Source organism: Pinus tabuliformis, chromosome 2_2 (genome assembly GCF_031772625.1).
Source record: "Pinus tabuliformis cultivar Carrire ecotype Pingquan chromosome 2_2, CPIR1, whole genome shotgun sequence".
NCBI lineage: Eukaryota > Viridiplantae > Streptophyta > Pinopsida > Pinales > Pinaceae > Pinus > Pinus tabuliformis.
The window spans coordinates 666,409,836-666,421,415 of NC_142300.1; the positions used below are offsets into that span (position 1 = coordinate 666,409,836).

The 11,580-nt window shown below is 37.4% G+C and overlaps 1 pseudogene; it reads right to left on the bottom strand.

The window, feature by feature from the left end:
• Positions 1-3,924: 3,924 nt before the first annotated feature.
• Positions 3,925-6,220, bottom strand: LOC149194392 (potassium transporter 7 pseudogene; annotated as a pseudogene).
• Between the last annotated feature and the right edge of the window lie 5,360 nt (positions 6,221-11,580).

Here is an 11,580-nt window from a genome sequence, read left to right on the forward strand (position 1 = left end):
CTCTGTTTTACTCATCTTTTTGGAGCGAATGATGAATCTCGTCTATCTCTTGCAGGGTTGCTGAAGCTACTGAAGATAATAATGTGACCAAGGCCTGCATTTGAAATTCTTCATGGCGGAAAACTTTAAAAATACACTTATTACAAACCATTGATTTGACGATTTCCTCTTCAAAATAGAGTTTTGAAGAGGAATCAACTTTGAGCATTATTGATGATGGCAATCTTGAAATTAAAACTTATTGATCTTCCCTTTGGCCTACTGGCATGATTGGGCACTTTGAAGACACAACTTATGAAACCCTAGACCTATGATTGACATGACTCTTTACCCATTAAAATATCAAACATTGACTGTCATGGATTTTAATAAACATTGATGAAAAGACCTAAGCCAACAGGTACAAGACATTAGGGGAATAAATGACAAAGTCCTTCTGTTAGATTATGGCATGCTCCTAAATGGAATGTGGGTGATTGAGAAAAATGGGACACCTGAAAATGAAATGCAAAAAAAGTTTTGATCTCTGACGGGGGACTGGCAAGACCGACTCTAACATTGGCTCCAATGGGGATGGTAGCTCCAACTCCTTAGAGGTGCCAAGAACAGCAGATATTTGGGAGAGCAAACAGTGCCTTCATCCATTGGGCTATGGAGTCCATTATTTTGACAAACCAACATGACTCAATTTATTGACTGGAACTTTGACTCAAACTAACTCGATGCAAACTGAAATGACTGAAAAAACTTGACCCTAACAAACTAACTCAAAATACTAAGACCTGAACTTAAAACTTAAAGCTTTTGAGAAAGGCAGCAGTCCATCAAGATTTGAAATTATGATGACAACCACCTGCATAGTAATGGAATATGTACAATCATGTGTAGTGTGTCTTCCAATATAACCAATCAAGCAGATTCCTCCTTGATTGATTCTCTTGAATAGATACTTATAATTGGGCATCCAAAAAGCTAATTGACCATGATCTCCTTCATCACTGAATACTGCAATAATCACCTTCACTGCTGACTGCAACAGATTTTCCAGTGGATCTTGAAAAACATGTAGTCTTTCATCCTGTTGAAAGAGCAAGGTGTCTTTCTCCTTTGATTCTGATCTTTCTACACACTGTACTTCAATAAGAGTATGTGCCCGGCCCTCAAAAAATTCTGAACAAGTGGATGAGCAGATTTCCTCTTCAAAGAACATTTCAAAACATGAAACATAGGAAGAAGAATCTGAAATGGAATCCTAAATGATCTGGTCTTCGGTAGTTTGAATATATTGTAGGTCATCTTGATATGATGTGACGACCATATTCTCATTACATTCATCACATTCATCAATCATGAGAAAAGCAACTTCAGATGATTCTTGAAACCTGACACTAACAGTTATATCATCTACCATAAATTCATCCAGAGAAACCGTTTCACTTACTTGAACAAAGATCTCATCTTGTTGTTCATGAAATGACTAGATTACCTCTTTATGAAGGCTTCGTTCTGATGACATGAGAACGTTCAGATTCATAACTTTGTCTTCTTTATTCCGGATGATTTCAACAACAGATTTCTCCTTTATGAGATTCAACACAGTGTATTCTTGGTCATCACAATCTGAATCTGTATATGAAATAACTGTCTTGACATTATCACATTCTGGAATTAGAACTGGACTTCTTTGCATGCTGTCTTCTTCTATGGACATATCTGAAACGACACTTTTTCTTTCATCACTTTTAGCCATATGGACATCTTCAACCTGCTGATCTATAAAGTTGTTTGCAGGACTGTCATCTTTTTCAGAAGAGGAAGAAGTTCCATCATCACCTTCTTGACCATGAGCATACTACATATTTGCGTTAACTTGAGCTGTAACCTGACTGTTCAAGAGTTGATCTATCTCATCTTCAGACAGAGGAGATAATACTTTTTGTTTTCTCTTGCTCAAACAATGATTGTCTTCATTAATTTCAAGTGAAGGAGTATACAAATTTTCCTCATACAGCTGATCCATTTCATGTAATTCCTGTTGACTATCAAGATGCAAAATTCCTTCATCTTCCACTGCACTAAGATCTTGATCCTGCTGCAAATTTTCATGATCGTCTTCATGCTGCTGAAATGAATTTTCATACAATGCTTCCATGATTTCTCCGTCCATCAAGTCATCACACCCATAAAAGCTCTCAAGATCTTCAACAAAAATATGAACATGGCTACAAAAGTCCCGAACTAAAGCCAAGGATGGATATGATTCTTTATAGCTTTCAAAGAGTATTGTATGAAAATCTTTTAAATAATGAATAGAAGCAGGTGGCAAACTTTCATACCAAGATCGGGCTTCGTCTTCCAGAGTAGCCATAAACATTTTCATCAAATAGTCTTCAGGAAAATTGATCTTTAGTTTATGCACATGAATGTGAAATTTCACCAGATGAAGAGCAGTGTCATTACCTTTCACATTTATGAACATAGGCAAATTCTGAAGCCAATCCACCTTGGGCATTTTATTTGGAAAACCTGGGATGTGATCTCGGCTCATGGGAGCGTATCTTCTTGCAACCCGTTCCATCTTGAAAATGTCAAAGCTACTGATCTCTCTATAGTGGAGTCACCATGAAGCACAAATTGTTGGATTCTTTAGTGAATGGAGTCGTCAGGTGAATGATGTCAGCCTACTTATGTCTGATCGTTGTCGACCATCAAAAATCAGCTCTGAACTTGAGATATGTACTGGGGCAAGACAATCTACAAGCAAACCAATTTCTCCCCAGTATGGTCACCACTATGTTAGAGCCTAAATCTACGTTAGGCTAAAGGAAGGAAAAATTCAAGGTAACCGCAAACCACACTTAGTTTGGTAGCTAGCCCTACCAAAATAGGAGAGGGCTCTCTCCAGGTCACACTTAGTTAAAATAGAAAATAAGGTCTGAGATGACTCAAAAAGAATGCTGATTTTAGGCTAGTAAATGGATATGAAAAAGGAAATTTATTGAATGACTGAACTTTCTCGGCTGTATGGGACAAAGGGCAGCCTGAGATGGGAAATTAAATCAAAGACGCAGAGTATTTTGTGAGGCAATATAGGCAGGAAATTTAGCAGTCAAACTGAAATAATATGTAGTGGAAAGACAATTGAGGAAGCTGAAAAGGGCATATACATGAATCCTTCTCAGACAGAGGAAGACACAAAAAGTATTAATTCTTTACAAGGAAGAGCATAAAAATGGATTCTTCATTTCCTACTTAAGAGCATTCAACTGGAAACGATTCTGAATGAAATGTAAAACATAACAAGGCACATATGAAACTGAAAGAGGAAAACATTTGCTAAAATTCATACCACTTGAATCTCATGAATCAGAGATGCATCATTTATTAAATTCCTGGCCAAGCTCTATAATGAAACACTGAGTTTTTTCTCCACACCGTTTCCCAGAAACTCCAACCCTTACAAAATGATTTTTCATACAATAAATAACTCTACCATCAGGAAATGTATCGACCCAAAACATGGGATTGTTTAATCATTACTAACTGAAGATGAAAAGCCAACCATCGCTAAAGGAGTAGCGTTACATTTTTTACTCCATTCTGTTGATGACCATTGGGAAGCTGAAAACTGAAGCTATAACTCCCTTTAATTAGCAACTGAAAACAAAAATAGACCGCGTAGCTTACTTCTCTGCATACAGTTGATGTTCTTCATTTTAGATTTAGGCGTTTCGATCTTCAACCGTTCATTTCCTTTCTGTCGTTTGAATAAAAACTGTCAATTTGAAACCTTTCGGCTCTGGCACACAAAAGCACCTTGTTAATACGGGGAACATGGAACACTTGATTTCTTTGTAACTGCAGCTGTGCCGATTGGTTTTTCAAGTCACAGACATACTGAGAAAAGTATTTTCATAGTTGTAGACTATGATTCTTCAGCTTCCATCTGTATAAATTCAGCAATACTGAGAATAAGTCGATTCTCAAAATCATTATCATCTTTTGGGATATCTTTATACCCATACCTCACAATACATCTGTACATATGGTATACTTTTGGGCCAATGAAACCAATAAGATAACGTTCTTCACCAGGGACAAATGGAATAGGAACTGATTTGATGCACACAAACACAAGTACTCGATGAAATGCAGGAAGATTTGTGACAAAATGTGAGAATATAGTAGGAACCCCTGTGACCAATTCAGTATAGATTAATCCAATACCAGGAACCCGCACAATTCCAAGGTTGGGTCCAAGTGTGAGAATCTATTTCATAGAAACCTTGTTTTGTAAGTCAAACATGTATTTTATCCATGTACCATAATGCCATACATACATGACAACCATAAATATTGCTGCCAAAGCAAGAGGAGCCCAGCCTCCCTATGGCACCTTCATAACAGAGGCTGAGACGTAGGATCCTTCAATCCCTCCAAAGAAGAGAAGAAAAGAAATAGCCCATACAAAATTCTTTCACCATACAATGATTATAACAAGTGACATAAGGCATGTTGTCACAAACATAACAGTGATAGCAGCAATGCCATAAGCATTCCCAATTAAGGTGGTACCCCTGAATCCTACAGTGACGGCAAGGCATAGAACCAAGAGAATCCAATCTATTTCTAGTATGTAAATTCAACCACAGATATGCCTCGAAGTGTGGACTATCTTGATATGTGGAAAAAAACCCATAGCATGGCATTGCTTGACGATTGAAAAGGTCGCTGAAATAACAGCCTGGCTTCCAACAATAGCAGCAAGGGTGGCCACTACAAACACAGGCCAAAAAACACGCTCTGGTATTGAATTGTAGAAATTTCTGTCAACAGAATGAAAATTTTTCAAAAGAAAGGCGGCTTGTCCCATGTAAGAGAGAATCAGACATGGATAGACAACTCTTGCAAAGGCAATCCTGGAAAAAGGAGTGAAGTTTCCAAGATCTGCAAACATCGCCTTTGTACCTATACTACGTAGGAGTATCCCTCCGAGAGAAATCCATTTATCTTTACCATTATTCTGAAAAAACTTGTATGCATAATAAGGAGAGAGGGCACGTAATATACTAGGATTCCAATAAACAACATTGTATATGCCAACTACACAGATGCAGAATAGCCAAGCAATCACAATAGGTGCAAATATAAAGGCCACCCTATGAGTGCCAAAATGTTACAGAGCAAAAAGGCCAATCAATATAATGCAGGCAAGAAGCACCACCACACTGTCAGGAAGCTTTGAAGTGTGTACTTGAAGCCCAGATACTGATGAGAGAACAGATATTGCAGGCGTGAGAACACCATCACCTATTACCATGGAAGTGCCTAGTAAAACCACAACCAGTAAACCTATGTGCAGTCTTCTACGCTTTTCCAGAAATCTCTTCAAAGGAGAGGTTCCTATATTCTAAGCTGTCTGCCATGTATTATAATATGTAGAAACTTCCTCATCAGCTGCTTGCTGATTTGGAATCAAACTCAACTTTGCATGTCTACAAAGAAGTGAATACAATGCAAATGTTCCCCCTTCACCATTGTCACTTGCACTCAAAACTATGGCAACATACTTAACAACAGGGATTAAGGTCAACGTCCAAAAGATTAATGAAAAGACCCCAAAGACTGTATCTTCACTCATATAGTTACCCAACTTTCCATCAAAAGTACTTTTATAGACATATAGTGGGGATGTGCTCAAATCACCATAAACCACCCCAAAGCTTTCGTATGCCAATAGCAAAGTTGATTTGTAGTACATCATCCGAGAAACCTGGAACAAATATATCTGGCTCAATTGATAACCTCTGAAATTGAGGCACCCTTGGGCCAATGGACGGGTTGTTGACTCAACATACTGCTCTATATCAACCTCTAACCTGCACTCACGCTACACCTGTGCAGTCCACCGTGCACTATCCTGAAGTTGACGTAATGGCTTCACAAGCTCATTAGTCAAATGTATTTGTTCAGATGATTTATCGTATGGAATGAAACAGCTTGCAAGTGCTGCTGTTTGATGATGATCTAGCTCATTGAATGTGCCATTGAACGTCAACTCTATCACAAGAATTTCATCCCCTGTGTCAATGAGACATGTAGCCTGACCTTTCACTTGCACCACACCATCAGAATCAATGTGTCCAAGGCACTTAAGCACTCTTGAGCAATTTTTTAACTCTTTCCTAAATTTGTGAAGCTGAGAGTCACGTATTTTCATTCGAAGTTGCTGAGCTGCGCTATTTAATTATGCTTTTCTTTGAAAAGACCTCAACTGGTGTTCATCCTGTTCAGACTTATGACAGGGATGAGCAAGCGACTTTGCTCCAATGCTTTCAACTTCTGGTAGTGCCTTATCATGTTGAAACTGATGGAAACCATTCAATTTCAAATTGTCCCTCGGCGCAACTCATTAAATTTCAAATAGCTCAACCTGAAGGTACTAACTAACAGTGCGAGTTTTCCCAAGATCATTTCCTTGCAAGTCTTCATGTCCAGCTGTTCATCAATCATAATAATACAAATGCCATGTCCATCTGTCTGGAATAATTTTGTCTTCACGTATCACTGAAATCGTTGGTTTTTGCAGCGATCTCCACAAAGGCAATACTCAGGTGTGCACTATGTATTTGTCAATAAATTTAGGCATCTTTCTCTACACAGACTCTCTGGATCATCAGGTACATATTTGCAAACAATAATGTCCTCCTCCATCTGCTTCTTGTGCCCATGATCTATGATGGACTATTTGATTTTGGAACACTGATGATGATTTTTTCTAGTGTGTCTTGTGCCCTGTGCGCCACGACCCAGCCCAACGCACCACACAGGCTGGATGCGCTGCGCATGATCAAATTTGCACTGTTGTATACCGCTCTATGTGCCACGCACTGTGAATGTGCCACGACCACCCTTCTATGCGCCGCGCCTGCAATTTCACCAACAATTTCGATTTTCATAATGACTTTTGTTTCCTCCACAATGTGTCATGACTTCAATGATGTCTTCAACCCACCAATCTTTAGCTACAAGGTGATAATGCTGGCTGTTAATTTCATTCAATGTACGGTTCAATATGCTTTTGAAAGATTTTTGATCTTGTATCATATAGGTTCTTGTATAAGTAAACGACTAGCCTACATTTACTGGATCTGTCAATCCTTTCCAAGCTAGAGCATCAATGCATCGACCATTAATCTTCAGATTTTCGAACCAGCGCAAAAATGACTTTGTAGTATGCAATGTAATGATAGAATCTTTCCAGCCATTAAGGAGGCTTGAATTGAGAAAGGTATCCAATTTCAATGTTAAGTTTCTTTTCTTTATTCCGTCAATAATTTCAAGATAGTCTGCAGCACACCGTGTAGACACGATGTTCTGGACACTTACAGTGACTATGATACCATAGCCAAACTTGGCACAAAACTCAAATGCCTTCGCACCTCCTGGAATACCATTAAGGGACACGTTGTCATTCATGGATTCATGAGCTTCAGCAGCTAGTTTTTGCAGTCGACCAGACTTTGAAGGTAGTGGAAACTTGTGCAACAAGAACTTTGTATCCTTAATTTCCACAACATAGTCATTAGGCACTTCAACAGATACTGTCCTGCTAATGCTGCAAAACTTTTGGAACTTTCTCATTTTGAAATGACTCTATTTTACCTATCTTTGACTTTTTGGAGTGAATGATGAATCTTGTCTATCTGTTGCAGGGTCGATGAAGCTACTGAAGATAATAAGGTGACCAAGGTCTGCATTTGAAATTCTTCATGGCAGAAAACTTTAAAAATACACTTATTACAAACCATTGATTTGACGATTTCCTCTTCAAAACAGAGTTTTGAAGAGGAATCAACTTTGAGCATTATTGATGATGGCAATCTTGAAATGAAACCCTAGACCTATGATTGACATGACTCTTTACCCATTAAAAGATCAAACATTGATTGTCATGGACTTTAACAAACATTGATGAAAATACCTAAGCCAACAGGTACAAGACATGAGGGGAATAAATGAAAAATTCCTTCCGTCAGATTATGGCATGCTCCTAAATGGAATGCAGGTGATTGAGCAGAATGGGACACCTGAAAATGAAATGCAAAAAGAGTTTTTGTCTGTGACGAAGGATTGAAAAGACTGACTCTAACACTGTATGTACAAGTACTAGATCTTACTGCAAGTTGTCACTTGGTTAGCCGGTGCAAGATCACTAGAAGCTCAAGCCAAATTCTATGGATTCAAGAAGAAGCTCTATATGTGATGAAATGAGAGAAAAAATACTCTATAGATACTATTCTAACTGCAGAAAGGAGAAAGACTGAAATGTAAAGCAAACCAAGTAAATCCTAATTAACCAACTAATCCTACTTTTGTAGAAAGCACTATGAAAACCATGAAAAGAATGTCATTACCTACTCAAGGAAGTAAACAACATCTAACTAAGATATTTCTAGAAGTACATGAGCAAAAATATCTTTTTGGATTTTTATGTGAAATTGACATGCATGTAATTTATTGTTTGTGATTGTGCCAGTGAATAGGTGGCATTAAAGGATGATTTTGGGACTTGAGAGCATGTAGGATGGTGTGGATGGGTCCTAGGAGGTCTCAGGTGGCATTCTGGAGGCTTTTCCCACACTTGGCCTTCGAAATAAATCCTACATGAAAATCTATAGGAGGACACACGAAATCTACAGGAGGAAAAACAATGTTCTACAGAAGGCCTACAGGAGGAGGCCAAGAGCAGTTTTCACTGTTTTGAAGGTGTGAGAGTTGGTGGAAAAGGTGGATGAAGGTTGGAATGAAGTGTTAGGGAACCTAGGGTCTACCAAGAATCAATAGGAGAGAGAAATATGATTGGATTTTCTCGAGGAGAGAGGAAGAAATTCTATGGAAAATGTAGGAAACTAAGGCCGAATTGAGGGGAGACTTGGGCGACCTGTAGGGCATGGATCAGATGGAGAATGGGATGGATGATAGAATAGCCTACTACTAGAAGATATACGCTCCATAAACAAATGACAGTCAACCAATTAGATTAAGCAAGGAATGAAATAAGTGCATCTAGAAAAACAAAGTTTTGCATCAAACTAGTCTAAACTATGATCTATGAAAGGAAATGTTGAGAAATGTTGTAAGAAAGGAAAGGATGAAACAGGAATATTGTAAATAAATAAGTAAGCATGATGAAGAAGTTCTGAAGCAAAGAGAAAGTATACTATTAACTAACCAAAAAGTTGCAAACACTAGAAGTCCTATGAATGAGGAAAATCTATGTTTTTGGAGCAGCAAGAGGGTCTTTGCATCAAACCATTGTCCCAAAGGGAGGAAGAGAGGCCAAGGCACTGTTGCTAGCCTTTTAAATATTTTATTTATCACTGCTTAACCTAATATAGAAAGCACAAATGGAAGCAAACTACTGAATCATCAAAGGCAACCTATTCTTAACCATAAAAGAAATACATCTAGCAACAACCTAATCTACCAACTGAAATAAGACATAAAAATACAAGTAAAGAGGAGCTTGGCTACTTGGATTGGGCCCTAAACCAAGAGCTTTATCCCTATAAGGTAACTCAGTGCTAGCTCAAAAGGGATCCATCTTTATTTCTGAAACAATAACAAGATTACATGGAACTGTCAAAAAAATAAGCTCGAAGTTGGAGCAGAGTTTACATAAGAAAAAATACAACAAAAATCCGACCCTAGTGAGGCCCTAGGCCTCTCTACTTATAGAAATGAAGCTACCAACAACTTCCTTAAAATCAGGGAGGCTTGGCTCCCAAAACTCGAGATAATCATCAGTCATCCTCCACTTGCTAGGTTGCCTGCTAATGCATGACTTGGCTACTTGTACTCCAAGCTGAATGAAGGGGAATTCAAAGTGAGGAGTAATAAATGAGGGGGATTCCCTCCTATAAGTCCTCTCCTTTGTCCACTTCAAGTTATTGCTACCATTTGTCCACTGGATCGTTGAATTTGACCTCAAAATTCATCAATAATTTGCATTAAACACATATTAGACCACATGGCATCATAACTAACTCAACTCACTCTATAAGCATAAATATAATTAGAAAATCATACAATAAGCTAGGAGAATGGTTGATTTCACTAGGTTAGGAGGTAAAATGAGCCCATATAATTACCCATTTATGAGGCTCATCAAAACCTATAAGGATATAAGCCAAAAAGACAATTAAAAAAGTAGTTTTCTTCTTTTCCCTCCAAAAATTCATCACTCTTATTTTATTACTTTAACTATTATTTTATTATTTTTCCTTAGGAGACCACTTTTAAGCTGAAATTTCCTCTGATGTTGGTATCTTTTCTATAACTTTCTTTCTAAGATGTTTTAGACTATTAAATATGGAAGAGATAAAGAAGAGATCTAAGGTACATGTCGAAATTTCAGATTTTGTTTGCTATAATTTTAGAGATATGATATGAGTAAGTAAGTGTTCTTGAATGCTCTTGAAACATGCCTAAAATAGGTCAACTTGGTATTTTTGGTATGATTTTTTTTTTTGTGGTATTTTAGACTGAAATTTGGAGGGATAGAGAAGAGATATCAAAGTACCTATGGTAGAAATTTCAAACTATGTTTTGCTATAATTTCAGAGATGTGATATGAAATAGTTAGTGTTACTGAATGCTCCTGAAACATGTTTATACATGTTAGCTTGGTGGTTTTGCTATAAATTTCTTTATGAGATATTTTAGATTGTGAAATCTAGAGGAAACAAAGAAGATATATCAATGTACATATGGTAGAAATCTTAGAACCATATTTGCAAAATTGAATACATGCCATTTTGTGCAAGTTTGTTCCTAGAAAGAAGACAAAAGCAACATGTATTGCAAGAAGTAGACTTAGTGAAGGAAGAAGAAACAAGTAAACCTGGTGAAGGAGGAAGCAAATAACAAATTTGGTGAAGGTAGAATAAAAACCAAACTTGGTGAAAGTAGAAGAAATTGACAACATTGTGAATACAAAAGTAGACTCAATGATGTAGGTTGGAACCTATAAATTAGCAGAGGGGATTGGTGTCTCCTGTAGGTTGGTGCCTACAAATAAGCTAAGAGGATTGTTGTCTCTTATCGGCTGGTGCCTGTAAATAAACAAAGGGGATTGATGTCTCCTATCGTTTAGTGTCTAGAATGTAGCATAGGGGATTGGTGTCTCATATATATTGGTGCCTACAAATTGATGTAGTAGTAGGTTGGTGCTTATAATATCTCTCATATAATGATTTTTCATTGTTTTCTCCCCTAAGGGCTTTCACTTAAATCTTGTGTTACTTGTTCAATTTATAATATTGATGTTGTATGATGTTTGAACATTTAACTATGAAAAAAATGTCATTATACCAATTCACCCCACCTCTTAATATAATTGTGAATCCAACAATTGATATTAGAGCAAGTTCCTTCAAAAGCTATCTAGCCAATGGAATATTAGAGAAGGTTCCTTCAAATGTAGTCCAACCACTCGAAGGAAGACTTCAAATGGACCATGTTTATGCATGAAAGTTCAATAAAAAATGTTATGTTTGATGGATCAAACTATGAATA